Here is a 19,203-nt window from a genome sequence, read left to right as displayed (position 1 = left end):
ATAGGTTTAAGCCAGCGGTCCCCAACCCCCAGGCCACGGACCGGTACCAGTCCGTGAGTCGTTTGGTACCGGGCCCCGAGAGTTGAGGCTCAGGTGTGAAATGTATGGTTTTCAGGATTTTTATTGGTTTTTAGCATTATTTTGTTATCGTTTTTATCGTTTACTCGGTTTTCCTGGGTCTTTTCACGTGTGTTATGAATAAATCTTCTTTTTTTTGGTACCGGTACTAGTTTTATTTTATTGTATCTATCCGCGACACCTTAAAGGCCGGTCCGTGAAAATATTGTCAGGCATAAACCGGTCCGTGGTGCAAAAAAGGTTCGGGACCGCTGTTTTAAGCTACAAACCTATCATTAAGACAATAACAGGCTGAACTACATTAAACATTACTGTCACGGTATTGGGTCGTGTGACCCAGCGTGTGGGTGTTAATGTATTTTGTATTCATTTGTGTTCTAGTTTCAGTTTAGCTCATCTAATTTATTTCTAGGTTGCTGTTTAGTCCTTTGTTTCTTAGTTCCTTTTGCCATCTCCCTCTGTACTAAGCCTCCCTGGTTCATGTTTCTGTTCATCCGTGTTTAAGGAATTGTGGTCTCATGTATTGTTTGAGTTCCATGTGTTATGTTTTATCTATGAACATAACTCGTTATTTTTTATTTTTTTTATCCGTTATCAATGTTTGAACCTTTTATTGTTTTATGTAAAGCACTTTGGTATGCCCAAGGCTTTTAAATGTGCTCTATAAATAAAGATTGTTGTTGTTGTTGTTGTTTCTGCCTCTCAGTCTGCGTCTTTGTTTAGTGGTTTATTGTTTCCTGTTGTATTTTGAAGGATTGTGTCTTATGTTAGTGTGTCCAGCTTTGCTCCCCTGTCTAGTTAACCCCAATCTCTCCCAGCTGTGTCTCCCTCCTGTTTTCCATTCCTTGATTACTTCCCTGTGTATATTAGCCCTGTGTTTGCCCTTGCTCAGTGTCGCGTCGTACCCTCAGATTCTGCCTGTGTGTTTCCGTTTCTCAGTGTTCATTGTTCTGTTCATGTTTTTTTCATTGCCAGCAATAAAGCTGTGGTTTTCTATTGAAATTTGGCTTCACGAGTCCTGCGTTTGGATCCTCACCTCTGCCTGCCTGCCTGCACACAGAGCCCTGACACATACGTTTGAATTTTTTTTTTCTTATTTTCAGTCTCCCCCCCTGAAATTTGCGTGTCTGTCTGGTATGGAGCCCCACAAGGGACATGCGTCATCTGTTCCTTGTTTATTGTATTTACTTTCACTTCTCCTGTCCTGTCATTAGGTTCATGTGTGTCAGCTGTTCTCCCTCATGTGTTTCCACCTCCCCTAATCATCCCTGTGGGTATTTAGTCTCTGTGTTTCATCCAGTCTGTGTTGCGTCATCTGTGTTACTTCCCCATGTTTCCACAGTTCTAGCCTTCATACTCTTCTTCGTCATGGTCTTCAAAATTTCATAGTTCCAGTTTAGTTGTCTTGCCTGCACTCGCCTTAGCTTTTGCTTGCCTTCTTCAGGTTGTAGAAGCATATTTGTTATAGTTGTTGTTGCTGACTTCAGATCTTCCTCAGAAACATGATGTATCCTAAATCTGCCATGTGTTTTTTCTGATATGTTTGAATTTTTTTTTCAACGTATTTTTTTTTTACCACCACCCCCCCTGAAATTTGCGTGTCTGTCTCGTACGGAGCCCTGCAAGGGACATGGGAGAAAAAAAAGAAGATGAACTTCTGCGAGATCTTGCAACAGTAACTTGGTATCTCGCAAAACTACAAACTACAAAAAACTGAAGCCATATGGCATCTGTATCAATGGGAGTATTGATGGTTCCTCAAGAAAAATAATCTGGCTTAGTGCGTACACAACAAATAGTCCGAAAGTGATCGGGGGGTATTACATAAAAGCCGTGCAGCTTTTAAAGGCTGCCCTAGAGTTGTGAGGGGCGATCTTGTCCTTATTTGCAGACATCAAAGACAACAGGTACTTTGATGGTGGGTTTCTTGACAAAAACCACCTTCAGTTTTGTTTCATGGGACTTATCCAGGTGAGTTAATAAATTATGTTTTGTTGCGTGCATGGATGTATGCATGTGTGAGTGAGAGATAAAGGGAACGGAGGAAGTGATAGAGAAGTAGTACACAAAGTATAGTGAAAGATGAGACCTGGGCCAGGTTGAGGGAATGGAGAGACTTGCAGGAAGAAAGAGACAGAAGAGGTTATGTGGAGAAGGGGGTAAATGAAATGAAAATTGTAATTGGCTCCTTAAGGAAGAGCTCAACAATAAAGATTATGGTAACGTCTATGTTCAAGATGTTGACGTGGCTTATGAAAACTTCTTATCTGTAATATTAAGTCTTTACAATAAACACTGTCAACCACTGCTAACCTACTGCATCACGGTATGGTACGGCAGCTGCACCAAAGCAGATAGAGTGAGGCTTCAGAGTGTGGTCAAGACAGCACAAAAGATCATCGGCTGCCCTCTCCCTCCCTGATGGACATTTATTCCTCCCGCTGCCTCACCAGAGCAGCAAACATTATCAAGGACAGCTCCCACCCTGGCTTCAACATGTTCAGCCTGCTTCCCTCAGGGAAGCGCTACACGTGCATCAGCACAAAAACCCACAGACTCAAAAACAGTTTCTTCCCTAAAGCGATAACCACCCTGAACTCACACATGCACAGATAACACAGCCCCCCCACTTCCCACTTCCTCTATGGACCACCACTGTGCAATACCAATTCTATGTGCAATAACTCAACTGTATATACATAACACTATTTATTACATATTACTTACGTCTTGTATATTGTACATTTTACATATATATATGTTTTTCCCTTTGTTAATACTGTCCATATGTACATAGTGCTGCAGAACTGTACCCCCCCCCCCCCAGCATGTTTACACTGAGTAGGAGATGCTCTGTATCTCATTGTACAACTGTATAGTGACAATAAAGGCATTCTATTCTATTCTAACCGGTGCATAAAACAAAGAAAACTGTAAACTCAAAAAACATGGCTAACAACGGGGATACTGAACTTTATGTAGACTTTATGTAGCTTCATGCAGTTTTTCTATTTAGCTACATTCATATAGTTTTTGAGTGTGGAGAAGGAAATGTGATGCAAGGGGCATGACAGTGTGACTGGATATAAAATTAATGGTGCCCCCATCAGCTGACCTGTTTTTCATGGGTTCCTTAGCTGTTATATCACAAGGCAAGCACCATCCAGTTTCATTATATGAGAAGGAAGATATCTCTATCTCTACAGCTAATATACCAAAACAATCTAGATGGATAAACAGCAGGCCAAAGGAAAATGTGTGTCATGGTGGGGTACGCCGGTTTCTTTGAGAGAACATAACCAAAAGCAAAAAATGAGAGAGGACACTGAACTTTAAACAAAAGCGAGCCTTTATTTGGGCTGATGGCAGGAGTAAAAACAAAAGCTAAGGCCAAACATTGACAGTGTACAGCTGATTGTGATTCAATTTTATTTATATAGCACCAAATCACAACAACAGTCGCCTCAAGTTGCTTTATATTGTACAGTAGATCCTACAAATATAGATACAGAGAAAAACCCAACAATCATTTGACCCCCCTATGAGCAAGCACTTTGGCAACAGTGGGAAGGAAAAACTTTCTTTTAACAGGAAGAAACCTCCGGCAGAACCAGGCTCAGGGAGGGGCGGCGCTATCTGCTGCGACCGGTTGGGGTGAGAGAAGGAAGACAGGACAAAAGACATGCTGTTGAAGAGAGACAGATTAATAGCAGGTATGATTCAATGCAGAGAGGTCTATTAACACATAGTGCATGAGAAAGGTGACTGGAAAGGAAAAACTCAGTGCATCATGGAATCCCCCGGCAGCCTACGTCTATTGCAGGATAATAAATGGGATTCAGGGTCACCTGATCCAGCCCTAACTATATGCTTTAGCAAAAAGTAAAGTTTTAAGCCTAATCTTAAAAGTAGAGATAGTGTCTGTCTCCTGAATCCAAACTGGAAGCTGGTTCCAGAGAAGAACCAGCAGAAGTGAATTATAATTTTACTGAATTTACGTTTTTTAATGCCTGTTAGGGCTGAATGAATATGATTTGATTTTTCTGGAATTTGTGTTTTCACTGCCTCACAGTGTGATTTCTTTTGTATATGTTTGGGTTCCATCTGGAAATTGTTTTCTGGTTCACAGATTCACAAACTCCGAAAACAAACAAAACAATTCTTGTTTTCAGCAGCCAATCACTTACTATATGTTAATGACAACAAAGCTGTAAGTCTTTTACACATGTATTAAACGTACCTTGCCACACAAGTCAACAACAAATTCCTGGAATAATTCATCATACAGAAGTGCACGTATTTGTAGATGTACATAAAGCACTTGGATAAGACAACTCTTTATTGCCGTTGCACAGTAACACCTAGTACAATAGTACACTGAAATTAGAAAATGTCCCATGTCGCCACAAAGCACTACTAAACACAACAAAACAACACAGTAACTTTAAAGTGATTATTATTTATAATAATATCTTTCTTACTGCCACAAACCTGTTCGTCGGTGTCACTGTCAGATTAATACCCATGGTCAATTAGATCTGGGACGAAATCATCTGTCTCACTGTCAGATCCAAGTAATTTCACCTCTGAATCTTCGTCGGTTATCCTGACAGAGAAATCCTCTTCAGATGAGAACTGAACTGCTCACGGTACTTCATCTTTCGTGCAAATGTAAAATCTCAGAAGCTTCAATTTGGTTTGTTCGTAAAGTTTGCCAACAGTGTCATTTTAAAGGAATCTGATTTCTTTTAAAATCACAGATATCAATGATAAAGTCTTCAACTCTCCCTTTTGGCGAGTTCCCATCTGGGGAGAAGGAAAAAAACTAAAAAACTAAAAAAAACCACACAGGTCCTTTCCCACTTCCAAAATCTGAGCTAGAGTTGTTTTTTCTACTGTTGCATGTCTTTTTCCTCCACCATTTCTGGTTCTCACTTGATGGTATTCAGTACTGCTTAAATGAAGCCATCCGATTTAAATTTTTATGCAGGTCCTCTCTCCTGTAGCGTTTCTCTTTCTTGCCATTCCTTTACCTTGCTTGTGGAACACACCGGATGGACCACACAGTGCACCTTTGGTTTTTGATCTTTCTTTCCGTGTTGCAATTTTATCTCTTAGGTTCTGCAGAAGAGTCTCTTTATCTGTGCTGTACTTAGTTTGTTGACAGAAGGACTTGACAGCTACTCTGTCACCATATGTAGTTATGCATGACGGATAGCACTGCCTTATCCACCTGCAGACATAAAACATTAAAGAAATGCTATAAATGAAATTCAGTTCCCAGAGGAACCCACCCGAGAGATTAATAAAGTTTTATCTTATAAAAAAAAAAAAAAGATTTCGTGAAGTAAGGTTTAAGTAAGATAAGTTCCACCAAGTATTTCGTGCCATGACGTCCACGTTACCATTATTCATGGCAAAGCCAGATAACAATATGACATTTCTAAACATATGTTTACTTGATGTTTAATGAACCTGAACATAATTACAAGAGTTAATATTAAAGGCTTGCATATACAAATTCTGTTTTTCAACAAGTTACTCGCCTTCTCAACTCCAGTGTTTTATGCTATCTTGTTCTTTCACTTACTGAATTTATACGTACTTTGTCTTGTTGCATGTGCATGATGTCCTCTTGTGAGACCTCTCTTGACCGCAGGAAATGCTCTAAATCCTCCTCCATACCGTACCCTTCTGGTACAGAAACAGAACCGAAAAGTAGCAGGATCTTTTGTGAGATCTTGCAAAAGTTCATTAAAAAATTTTTCCCTCCCATGTCCCTTGCAGGGCTCCGTAGTCCGGTAACCGTTGTTTGGGTTACGAGTTTACTTATTTTTCTAATAATTCCACCTATGTAAATATTATATGAAACATTAAAAGCTTTTTGTTTTTTTAAAAATTGCATTTCAACATTTCTAACACTGAGACTTAGAGGTTGTTTTTTTTTAGTTTCCACTTATGGGCGGATACCAGTCCAAGTGTAGTCTACTTATACCAGTGAAGCAGAAAGTGAAAGAGTTTATTCTCCTTTGTGCGTCTTCCCGGCGTCTAACGATGGTCGAGGTATACTCCTATCCTCTGCTCGTCGGATTCGGAGAAACCAACATACCCAGATTAGAAATAATGTTGGAGAAGTACTTTAGTAGTGAGAAATCTGCCGGTGGTGACTGTGAGATCGAGTATGAAAATGGCAGCAGCACAGCGGTAGTGCGCTTCAGGAGAGAGGAGGGTAAGTTTGGCACCATAAAGTGAACTGAAAGTAATAATAACAACAATAATAATAGCTTCTACGCAGTATTATCGGTGGAGTTATTCACTGCAGATTTTTTTCTCTTGTGTCACAGATCAGAAAAATGTTCTGGCGAAAGAGTCTCATCAGATCAGTTTGGAAAAGGGTGTCTTGAAGCTGACGGTTTGTTTACCCACTGAAGAGAAATCTTCACAGGTATTATTCACAATAGGCTGGTGTAATCAAGGGAGATCTGCATACCAGTAAAATGTTCAAGAATAGTTTTGTATTCCCTTGTCAATATAAATACAATAATGTAAAATATAGTAATGTTACACTATTTGTGGGTGGAAGGATTACGATTAGTTTATATTAAACTGATCTCCGTCTTGGTTTTGAGCGGTTTTTCCGATTTTGGAAGTCGCGTGACTTAACATGAACTCAAAGCTGTTCTCGCTGATCTCTCTTCCTTTTTTTGTTTACTTCCCTTTATTTTTAGTCTTTGCACAAAAAAAACCCATTTACAATATAAATATGTGTAGGCTTATTCTTCTTATGACATTTTATATTTTCTTTTCTGGCAACACTTTAACATAAGGCTTACTTGGTACAAAAAAATGAAACATTCATTAAAAGGATATTGGGTCACATTTTCACATAAGAAAGCAGCATCTTTACATGAATCCTTCAGTAGTTCTAAAGATGAAAAAATGATTTTTAATTCAGTCTTCAACCCATTTAGGGAAGGTTTTTTGTTTTGCCATTTACACTGTGGTATTTGCCCATAACATTGCGTGTTTCTGTGTTTCTGCTGCTGGGTATTATCCATTGATTATTTTAAATTGCATTTCTTTAACTTTGGGTGGGATAGGTCATTTCAAAATGTTTATATTTGTTTGTTATTTTAATATTATCCCTTTTAATTTTGTTTTATTGTTGGTAATAAACTAATCATTTGATTCAGGTGGGTTGACCCAGGGTGATATCTAAAACCTGCAGGACACTGGCCCTCGAGGCCTGGAGTTCAACACCCCTGCTCTAGACTATAGAAATAAGATGTTTCCTCCTCCCCCCCCATGTTCAATCCACTTGGCTTTAGACCTCACATATGCTCCTTTAGCCTTATCCAGGTACTTTGTCTAGTTGTTTTTTTTTTTGTTTTTTTTTTTACATCAACAGTGAAGTCCAGGTTTTATTTATTTATTTATTTTTTGCCTGTCCCGTTTGGTTCTTTTGCTATGAGAATTATTGTCTAAAGGCGAGGAAAGATGCCCAACGGATTTACTTTACCAAACTGACCATCCCAGCCTTGCCGTAATGGTCTATTTGATTCACCTTTTATTGTTTATTTTATTTTCACTTGCTAGATATGGGACAGACTTGAATGAGGAAAAGAGAAGGGAGAAAGGAAAACGGGGGGGAAGGGGAAAAAAAACAGTGGAGAAGAGGGACAGGGATAAAGGGCAAAAAAACAAAAACCAACTAAATAAGCAGACAAAAATAAAATAAAATACATATATCAATCACCTGTTGAGAAAGAAAAGTTGGAATGTTACATTTCAGACACTTCGATAAGTCTTCACATATCTCGCGCCAAAACTTCTGAACTGGTGGACAGAACCAAAGAGCGTGGATATAATTGTCCGGTGTATTGGTTTGACAGTGTGAGCAGTTGTTGGTAGACATAAAGCTCTTGAACATCCGATGACCTGTATAGTGCACTCTATGTAGTATTTGTATTGAATTAATTGAAGACTGGGATTTCTAATTAGATGAAAGGTTTTTAAGCAAATCTGAGACCAGAAGTTTAGGTCTAAGTTAACTGATAAATCCGCTTCCCATTTTGCAATAGGAAGTGATATTGAGCTGATCAGCTCCATCACCTAGTGGGGGTGGGGGGTCATAGTTTGGTCCCGCCTTCACTGTTGTGATTGGTGTGGGGGTAGGGACAGGCTTAGGGCGTCGGGGGGTTCCCCGGAGGCATCTTCCTTGGGGGGCTCAACCCGGGGTAGCGGTCATGTCCGGTTAGGGGCTCTGTTGGCTCTCAGGTGACTGTTTCCTCGCGGCTGCGTGCAGCGGGGCTAGGGGAGGGTCTGTGCTGACGGACGTGGGTTACTGACCTGGTAGCCTGGCTGCCCCTGGGTGGGTCCGGGATGGGCGTGAGGTTCTGGGGGCGCTCCGTCTCTGGGCTGGGGCCCGGGCCGGGCCTCGGGGGCTTGGGTCCTGGTTGGTGTGTTGCCGGGGTTGTGGGCGGGTGGGTGCATGGGGGCCCAGCCCTGGAGCAGGGTGCCGCCGGTGCATCGAGCCACCTGGGGGGCTCTTCAACTGGTGGGGAAGATTGTCACATCTCGCAGGAGCTTTCCTCTCCTCAGGAGCTCTCTCTGCAGGAGGGGGAGACACAGGAGAGGTGGAGGAAGATCTCAGCCTGGGTGTTTATTGTCTTATGTAGTCTGGAAGATGAGTGGATGGTGGGGTGGGTGCAGTTTTCTCTGTGGTGGGGTTGGGTGGACTGTCCCGGGCTCTGTGGGGCCGGGAGGCGCTGCTGCGCTGGGCCCCGGTCTGGATGGGCCTGGGCCCCCTTTCCCTGGCGGGTCGCGGAGTATGGGGGTGCCTACTGGGGTCAGCGGGGGAGCTGGCCCCAGGGAGGGGTCACTTGCCCCTCCCTTCCTTCCCTCCCCATCTCCAGCTGCCTCCCTCTTCCCGCTCCACCACAACCACCCACACATGCAGGACCTTGGAGTAGGGGTATGTCACCAGGGTGCAGATGAGGCTACCCCCCCCTGTCCCCTTCTGGCTGCCTCTGCCTCAATTTTATCCCACAACTTAGACATTCACATTACTCACACTCTCATTACACATACATATAGGATCTTGGGGGTGGGCATGATACACGGAATCCAAAGTACCATGAGGGTGTACACCCCACCCCTGGCATCGTTGCCCACCTCTCAATGTTAAATACACGTAGACATTGAGGGCTAGCAGGACGGACCATGCGCTTACCTGCTGCTCTCTGGCAGGTAGCTCCATGCCCTCCTGGGTTTTAAATGCACCTTAGAACACACATGCATCAACACTACAATGAGCGGGTGGAGGGAGGTTTGGAGTCTTCTCTCACCCCCATTCTCTGCGACCTGCTGGAGCGGGGGGGGGGGGGGGCTAGGAGGAGGAGTTGGCCGTCCGACTGCGGTCTGGAGTGTGGGGCCTCCCTGCTGCTGCGGAGTCGGGGCGGTCTGCCTCCCCCCACCGCAGGGAAAAGGGTAACACCACCTGGGTCTGGGTGCAGTTTCCCCCTCCGGCAAGGGTACCTAGACCCCGTTTGTTGAGTACGCTTGGGGAGTGTGATAGTGTGTACAGCGTCTCTTTATGTCTCTCTCCACGTTGGTTGAGTGTGGAGTAAGTGCATATGAGAGCATGAGGGTGGGAATGGATGTTTGTATATGTGTGTGCCTGTATTTCTGTGTCTATATGTCAGGTTGGGTGTCAGGCGCCACCTCTCTGGGGACATCTTAGGCCCTCCAAGGTTTGGAGGCCTATCTCCCCCTACCACCACTTCCCCTGCCAGTGGCGGACTCCCTCAGACATCGGTGCGTTGGTGGTTCTTTGTGTCCGGGGATGGGCGTCCAGGTACACACCGGCTCACTCCTTGGCGGCCGCTTATCGGGGCCTGGAGCCTGGGGCTCGCTCGGGCCACTTCGGAGGTGGGGTGCCCCCGGCCTCTCGGCCTGGGGCTCGGTCACTCAGGCACGGCTGGCTGCCGGCGGAGCTCACGGGCGCGTCACTGCAACCCCCCCTGGCTTCTGCTCCGCGGCTGCTGAGTGAGCCCTCATCTGGGACTCTCCTCAGCTCTTTCTGGGACAGTGGCGCGGCTGCCCCTCTGTTGGTCTTCCTTGGTCTCTTGTGTTCTGAGGGCTTCTGGATGTCTGGAGTTTTGATCTCCTCCATACCTGCTTCATGCCCTGGAGGACGGGGCTGTGGCCCCCCCACACCCTCTAGCAGATCATTACATGAAGGAACCTTTTTAAAAAAAAAAAACAAGCGCGTCCATGCTCACAGGTGTACACACGGGTGATCACACCCACAAACTACACCCTTTTTGGCTCCTACCTCAAAGCACACTGTGTTCTGTTGATCTTATGTGCTGCACAATAATGTTTAATATTTAGTATTTGCTGTCATATTCCCATATATATATACATACTATCAAGATGGCGCCGAGTATGGCAGCCTCGTCGCGAGCTCCCCCAAGCAACGGCTTTCTTCTGTGTTTAATTTTACTTTTCCTTTATTTTTTCACGAGCAGCACTTGTCTCCTTGTGTACGACCGACAAACCTTACTGGACATAAAAGACGGTCTTTCTTATAACTTTCCGGAGTTCAAGTTTTGCAACACGGACGCTCCGTTTGCAGACCCCCCATTCATCTCACCTGAGACGCCTTTGTTCTCTGGCCCTGGAGGCCGCAAACGCCGACGCAGAGGGAGAAGATCTGGCGTTCTGGTTCGACTGAGACGGCGCACTTACAGACCACCGTTACCCAGTTTATTACTGGCTAATATGCAGTCTCTGGAGAACAAGCTGTGCGAGCTTCGGGCACGGATCTCATTCCAGCGAGAGATGCGGGACTGCTGCGTGATCTGCCTCACAGAAACCTGGCTATCGGACAAAGTACCGGACTCCGCAATACAACTGCCGGGGTTCTCTGTGCACCGCGCGGACAGGTCACAGGATCTTACTGGGAAAAGCAGAGGCGGTGGTGTGTGTTTCATGATCAACAACAGCTGGTGTGATTATGCGAACGTGCACCCGGTCAAATCCTTCTGCTCACCGGACCTGGAGTACCTGATGATTAAGTGCCGGCCATTCTGGCTACCGAGGGAATTTACAGCAGTGATTATTACGGCTGTTTACATTCCCCCACAAGCCGACACTGACCGTGCACTCAGGGAACTGTACAGCGCGATCAGCAGCGAGGAAACCGCACACCCAGAGGCAGCGTTTATCACAGCCGGAGACTTTAATAAGGGAAACCTGAAGAAAGTCTCACCAAAACTCCATCAACACATCCTTTTCAACACACGTGGAAACCGGCAACTCGACCACTGTTACACCTCTTTCCGGGATGCGTACAAAGCCCTCCCCCGCGCCCCATTCGGCCAATCAGATCACTGCTCCATCCTGCTCCTGCCCGCCTACAGGCAGAAGCTGAAACAGGAAGCTCCAACCCGGAGGGCGGTGCACTGTTGGACGGACCAATCGGAGTCTGCGCTGCGGGACTGTTTTGATCACGCGGACTGGGAAATGTTTCACGTGGCCGCCAGAGACATTGATGAATACACAGACTCAGTCTGTGGATTTATCAGGAAATGCGTGGAAGATGTCGTCCCATCCAGAACAGTCAAATCCTTCCCAAATCAAAAACCCTGGATTAACGGAGATGTTCGCGCGGCACGGAACACCGCCTTTGCCTCCGCGAACACATCGGACTACAAACACGCACATTACCAACTCCGGAAGACGATCAAAGCAGCCAGACGTGAGTACAGGGACAGGGTGGAACAACAGTTTGACAACCCTCGGAGTATGTGGCAGGGACTAAACACGATCACAGACTTTAGAGGGAAAACCAGCACACCGCAGACCACGGCCTCTCTGTGTGAGGATCTAAACGTATTCTACGCTAGATTCGACACAGCGAACACCATGAGACCGGACAGTGTGCGCACCGCGGATGACGTCAGTGCGCACACTGTGTCTGAGGAGGATGTGCGGAAGTGCTTCAGGAAGGTGAACGCACGCAAAGCTACTGGTCCGGACAGGATTCCCGGCCGCGTCCTCAGGTCATGCGCGGCTCAGCTGGCTGGAGTGTTCACGCACATCTTCAACCTTTCCCTCTCTCTGTCTGTAGTCCCAGCCTGCTTCAAAATGGCCACCATCGTCCCTGTACCCAAATCCTCCACCATCTCCTCATTGAACGACTGGCGACCTGTAGCCCTGACCCCCATCGTAAGCAAATGCTTCGAGAAGCTGGTCAGGGACTTCATCTGCTCTGCACTACCCGACTCACTGGACCCTCTACAGTTTGCATACCGCCACAACAGGTCCACTGATGATGCCATAGCCCTGACACTACACACTGCCCTGTCACACCTGGAGAAGAGAGACACGTATGTGAGAATGCTGTTTGTAGATTACAGCTCAGCATTCAATACCATCGTTCCCTCGAAGCTGGACAGGAAACTGCAGGATCTAGGACTGAGCAGCTCCCTCTGCAGCTGGATCCTTAGCTTCCTGTCTGACAGACGCCAGGTGGTCAGACTGGGCAGCATCACCTCATCCCCCATCACACTGAACACTGGTGCTCCACAGGGGTGTGTACTGAGCCCTCTCCTGTACTCACTCTACACCTACGACTGCACAGCCACTAACAGCTCCAACATCATTGTGAAGTTTGCGGACGACACTACAGTGGTGGGTCTTATCACCAACGGTGATGAGACGGCTTACAGGGAGGAGGTCAGCGCCCTGACCCACTGGTGTCAAGACAACCATCTCACCCTCAACGTCGCAAAGACAAAGGAGTTGATAGTGGACTTCCGGAGGTGCAGAGAAGTACACACCCCCATCACCATCAACGGCGCTGCTGTGGAGAGAGTGAGCAGCTTCCGGTTCCTTGGCGTACACTTGGCTGAGGATCTTACGTGGTCAGTACACACAAACAAAACAGTAAAGAAGGCACAGCAGCGCCTCTTCTTTCTCAGGAGACTGAAAAGATTCGGCATGAGCCCCCGCATCCTCAGGACCTTCTATCACTGTGCCATTGAGAGCATCCTCACTGGATGCATCACCACCTGGTATGGCAACAGCACCGCCTACAACTGCAAAGCTCTCCAGCGAGTAGTGCGGTGCTCTGAACGGATAATTGGAGGTGAGCTTCCCTCCCTCCAAGACATCTACAGGAAGCGCTGCCTGAGGAAAGCGGGGAGGATCATCAAGGACTCCAGTCACCCCAGCCATAAACTGTTCAGACTGCTTCCATCAGGAAGGAGGTTCTGCAGCATCCGGTCCCGTACCAGCAGACTGAGAGACAGCTTCTTCCATCAGGCCATCAGACTGCTGAACACGTCATAGACACCTCAGCTTCACTACTGGAACTTCAACATTATGCACTCCACACTGTATATAAATGCCACTTGTTTTGCACATATTCAACTCTGTATATTTTATATATTTTATTATTATTATTATTATTATTATTATTATTATTTTATTTTTTTTACTATTTAATTTGTAAAAATGTGTATACACACACACACACACACACACACACACACACACACACACACACACACACACACGTAGGAAAATATTTAGTATACACATCCAGAAATGCATACACTATTATATATTGTACATATATTTATTAGTTTCAGGTTGGCCATTCTTGTATTTTGCTCGTTTGTGTTGTTGTGTTTGCACATCTCTGTTGCTTGTGGGGCTCGCACACAAGAATTTCACTCGCATGTGCTGTGCCAGTGTGCCTGCACATGTGATGTGACAATAAAAGTGATTTGATTTGATTTGATATATCATTGTGATGTTGTTTATTCTATTACTCTTGTTCTCTTCTGCTTGTTTTCTTTTTCCTTTCTCAGCAGGTGATCCAGGTGATTGATATATGCATTTTTTTCTGCTCATTCTGTTGGTTTTTGTTTTTTGCCCTTCTCCCCCGTCCCTCTTCTCAGCTGTTTCTCTTTCCCTCTTTCTTTCTCCCCTTCTTTCCCCCAGTCAAGTCTGTCCCGTATTCAGTAAGTGAAAATAAAATAAACAATAAAAGGTGAATCAAATGGACCATTACGGCAAGGCTGGGATGGTCAATTTGGTAAAGTAAATCCGTTGGGCATCTTTCTTTGCCTTTAGACAACAATTCTGATGGCAAAAGAGCCAAACGGGACAGGCAAAAAAAAAAAAAAAAAGAAAAAGAAAAAGGAAGTGATATTGATTCATCTGTTTTAGAAAGCATTCTGTATATTTTGGATAGTAATTTGGGGGTTTTAAGAGTAAGAAATTGAACCACACTTGGTGGTGTTTGTAGTTCAACTTGACCCGGTTTAAATTTCTTTTTTACTATGGATTTAATTTGTTGATATTCTAAAATTCTTTTCTTGTTGATCCCATATTGTGTAACTAGTCCGTCAAACGTAATAAAGTCTGTTCCTTCTAGTACATGTTCTAAATATTTGATTCCTTTACCACTCCAATCTGAAAAGTTTATCATATTATTGTTTTGTAATATGTCAGGGTTGTTCCAGATAGGTGTACGTTTGCATGGGATTAATGAAGACGCCGTCAATTTTAGAAACTCCCACCATGCTGTCAGAGAAGAGCTGATGTTGATGCTTTTGAAGCATTCATGTCGTTGGATGTTTGAGCTGATAAATGGTAGGTCTGAGATCTCTAGATTATTGCAAAGTGCTTGTTCTACATCTAGCCAAGGTTCATCTAAGAGGGTATGTTTTAGCCATCCTGAGATAAACTGAAGCCTGTTGGCTAAGAAGTAGTGCTGAAAGTTAGGTAGTTCTAGTCCTCCTTTATCCTTGGTCTTTTGTAGTGTTTTTAAGCTGATACGTGGGGGTTTATTTTTCCAAAGGAATTTGGACATACATGAATCTAGAGATCTGAACCAATCTTGTGGCAGTTTAGTTGGGATCATTGAGAATAAATAAATTTTTGGTAAGACCATCATTTTTATAGCGGCAACCCTTCCCATGAGTGATATGGGTAGACATTTCCATCTAACCAGATCACCTTCTACCTTCTTTAAAAGTGGGATATGGTTTAATTTAGTTAGATCTGCAAGCTTGGGAGAAACATTAATACCTAAATATTTTATATTTCCCGATTGCAGTGGTGTAGAAGAGGAATTATGGAAGGAGCAATTAATCGGTAGGACTGTAGATTTTGACCAGTTAATTGAGTAATCTGATATTCTTGCAAAAGAGTTTATCAATTAAATCACCCCAGAGATATTGGTTTGTGAATTTTGGAGAAAGAGTAACACATCATCCGCATAAAGGCTGATTTTATGTTCCACGTTCTTGCATTTTATGCCCTTAATTACTGAATTCTGTCTAATTGCTGCTGCTAGTGGTTCAATAAAAATTGCAAACAGTGAAGGGGAGAGTGGGCATCCCTGCCTGGTGCCCCTCAGGAGACAGAAGCTGGAGGATGTCTGGTCATTTGTTCTAACACAAGCTGTTGGGGAATTATATAATATTTTTAACCAGTTTATGAAAGAGGATCCAAAACCAAATTTGTGTAAAGTTGCAAATAGAAATTTCCAGTTAACTCTGTCAAATGCTTTTTCTGCATCTAAAGAAAATATTGTAGTTTCAATGTTTTTACTGCATGAGTAGTCTATCAAATTTAGTAATCTACGTGTATTTGTTGATGAGTGCCTACCTTTTATGAAACCAGTTTGGTCAGGATGAATTAAGAGGGGGGTTATTTTCTCCAGTCTCTTCGAGAGAGCTTTGCAGATTATTTTAAGGTCTACATTTATAAGAGATATTGGACGATAGCTTGAGGGATATACAGGGTCTTTGCCTGGTTTTAGCAGGAGATTAATGTTTGCAGAATTCATATTTGATGGAAGTCTGCCCTTTTCTTTGATTTCCAACAATGTTCTGTAGAAAACTGGTGCTAGAATCGACCAGAATTCTGCAGGAAAACCGTCTGGACCTGGAGCCTTATTATTGGGCATACTTATCAGAGCTTCCTGGAGTTCACCTGATGTCAGTGGCGAATCCAGTGCCATTGCTTGAGTGTCCAATAATTTTGGAAGAGTTATGTTGTCCAATAACTGATCAATTTCCTTTTTAGATGGGTTTATTTGTGGTGAATACAACGTTTTATAGAAATCCCTGAAAATGTTGTTTATTTGTTTCGGTTCATATATTGTGTTCCCAGATGAATCTTGAACAGCACATATAGTTGTTTTTTCTTCATTTATTTTTAGCTGGTTTGCTAGAAATTGACCGGATTTATTACCATGTTCATAATTTTGTAGGCGTAGTCTTTGTACTAAGAATTTTTTTTTTTATCAATTATCTCATTTAATTCTAGTTTTGTTTTGCGTATTTTGTTCAATGTTTCCTGATCTTGGTGGGACGCGTAGGCTTCTTCTAGTGATTTGATGGTTTTTTCTAATTCCTGAATATTTTTGTTTTCTTTTTTCTTGTTATGTGATGAGGAAGAAATTATTTTACCTCTCATCACAGCTTTCCCTGCTTCCCATAGAACAGAAGCTGATGTTTCGGGAGTGTCATTATAGTTCAAATATGAAGTCCACTCTTTTTTAAAATATTTAATAAAGTCTTCATCTTTAAGTAGTGATGTATTAAATCTCCAGTTTTTACTTGGCGTAGTATTATTCTTGTGCATTAGTGTTAAAGATACAGGAGCGTGATCGCTGACACCTATAGGGTGAATCTCAGTGTCTGAAATGTCGCTCAGCAGTGAGCTGCTGACCAAAAAATAATCACCTCCAAGAACAAGTGTGCCATCTAAGTGTTCAGAGAGTGCACTGAAAAAACCGTGAAAGAATGAGATAGATATCTATTTATTTATTTATTTTTAAAGACTGAGACTCTACAGTACGCAGTGGTAGCATCTCTTCCACAATGTAGCCTTCAATCATTTTTTTAAGCTCACCTTCAGATGCTTTCTGTGCTGCTAAAGTAAAATCAAGTTTTGCCTGCTTAGCAGGAGTTGCCGCGGTGTTATCCATGGATGATGAACAAGGATCACTCAGAAGTGTTCATCTATGCTCTCGTGTCAGGTGCTTCAGTAGATTACTCGTGCTATTAACAGCAGCTGATAGTTTTTTCTCCCCAGGACATAGCTTACATATTACTGTAATATTCTTGTCTGCTTGTTTCAGAAAAGTGAAGAGACGGGAATATGTCCATTTCATAAAATGGACATATTCCTGTTGCCCATTCCCAATCAGGGAATGGGCAACAGGAGGGAAACACAGCTGGGGCAAATCAGGCCTAACGAGACAAAGGAAGCAAAACCAGATGCATTTACATGAGACACGGACTTTCAAAGTAAAACAGGAAACATAACGCAGACTGAGCTTACAGACACTGGCTGTATCCCAATTCAGGGTCTGCAGCCTTAAAGTACGCAGCCTCAGATTTGCACATAAATAAGTGACATAATATTCAGTACTTAAAGTTTACTCTTCGGGCGCCCCTCATCATTTTTTCGGCAAAATTATCCACACCCACCGCCGCGCTATGCATTCTGGGATATGTTGGGCCACGAAGTCTACACCGCATTCTAATAATGCAAGGCAAGGCAAACATTCTAAACAACAGAATGTTTGCCTTGATTTCTTTGCAAAATAAAAACGTGGCCTTATGTTTAACGCTGTTTTTAAGCCTCAAACATTTAAAGAACTTATTAGAACAGCCAAATAAAAGGTGAAGAAAAGGAAATAACAAAATACAAAACAAGAACAATACCAGCTTCTTTTGGCCCTTACGAGAAGAAAAAGAATGCTTCAAGCAGGAATAAGCCTAGTGTCCTACATATGTCATTATAACAATACTCATACACATTATCAAAGTACTACCCTGTTTTTATGAGTAGCAATTATAACTCCCTCTAGCTCAACACATAGCTAAAACATTGCTTTGCAACCCTCACATTTTTTTTCTTTTTTTTTTACTTAACTTGTAGTGACTTTTTTAAGTGTATCTCACAGATCGATTCAAATTCAAATTCAAATTCAAATTTTATTTGTCACGTACACAGTCATACACAGTACGATATGTAGTGAAATGCTTGGACAACTGCTTGTGACCTAAAGAAAACAAAAAAGGAAAAGGCTATGAATAAGATGGGAAATAAATATGAAAAATTAAAAAGGGTAAATTTAACTAGGAAGGAATAAAATATAAATTAAGGTTAAAAATGAAATAACTGTACAACACAAATTAGAATGAAGGGTAAATTTAACTGGGAGAATAAGATAAAATATATAAATTAAAGTTGAAAATAAAATAACTGTACAACAAAATACACAATATAGAACTATATAAGAATGTATGAAGAAATATAAATATTCTTTTACTGTCTATTATAGCATAACCCTCCTTTAGGAATGCTCTTCTGCTGTTGTTTCATACTTCCTGTACCTTTATGGGCTCAAAATGTTGTCATAAATATTTTGTACTTGTAGATCAAATGCGCATTTGTGAACTGTGTTTTGTAACCTTGTAAACCAAAATATGTGAAAATTTTATATTTGTGCATCAACAGATGAAAATATAAGTTACAGATTTTTTGTTAAGGTCTGCTTACAGATACAAAGCAAAAAACTATGTGTAAAACTCTGCGCTCAGGCTCCCTGGCTGTGTGTAACTCTCAGCTTACATGTACAAAATTTGACCCGATTTTTCTTCCTTGCAGCTGATTGGTCAATGTCATGTCAATCACAAATTTAGCAATCCAATCAGAGAACAGATGGGTTTGGCTTTTTGGCTAGATTACTTTTAAGACCAACAGCTATTTATGGCACTGGTCACACAAGACTTCAGTATAATAAAAAAAATGGTGAATAAAATGTATATTTTTATTTGTTCCACACAGGAAGTCCAATTGGATAAAAACAACATGAAATGTAAGTACTGAAATATCCAACACACCAATCATGTGCCATGCATGCAGTGTTGGGAAGGTGCAGTGTTTTAAAATGTATTCCACTACAGATTACAGAATACATGTCCCAGAATGTATTTTGTAACGTATTCTGTTACATTACTCAATCAGAGTAACATATTTTGAATACTTTGGATTACTTAATATATTATCATGCTTTTTACAGCT

General features: G+C 42.8%; 1 pseudogene across 1 annotated transcript in view; it reads left to right on the top strand.

Moving 5' to 3' along the window:
* Nucleotides 1-6,132: 6,132 nt before the first annotated feature.
* Nucleotides 6,133-19,203, top strand: part of LOC147312033 (protein mono-ADP-ribosyltransferase PARP14-like) — a 41,224-nt pseudogene continuing 28,153 nt past the window's right edge. The window contains exon 1 of the transcript XR_015125287.1: nt 6,133-6,307. The product of XR_015125287.1 is annotated as a protein mono-ADP-ribosyltransferase PARP14-like (transcript). The remainder of the gene's footprint in view (nt 6,308-19,203) is intronic.

This window comes from Aulonocara sp. 'chitande type north' Nkhata Bay, linkage group LG16 (assembly GCF_057382095.1).
Source record: "Aulonocara sp. 'chitande type north' Nkhata Bay isolate Kocher_YH1m ecotype deep benthic linkage group LG16, A_spYH_male_GT1.1, whole genome shotgun sequence".
In the NCBI taxonomy this organism is placed as follows: domain Eukaryota; kingdom Metazoa; phylum Chordata; class Actinopteri; order Cichliformes; family Cichlidae; genus Aulonocara; species Aulonocara sp. 'chitande type north' Nkhata Bay.
Note: the sequence above shows the minus strand (reverse complement) of the source record. Positions and strands in the feature narration are given on the sequence as shown.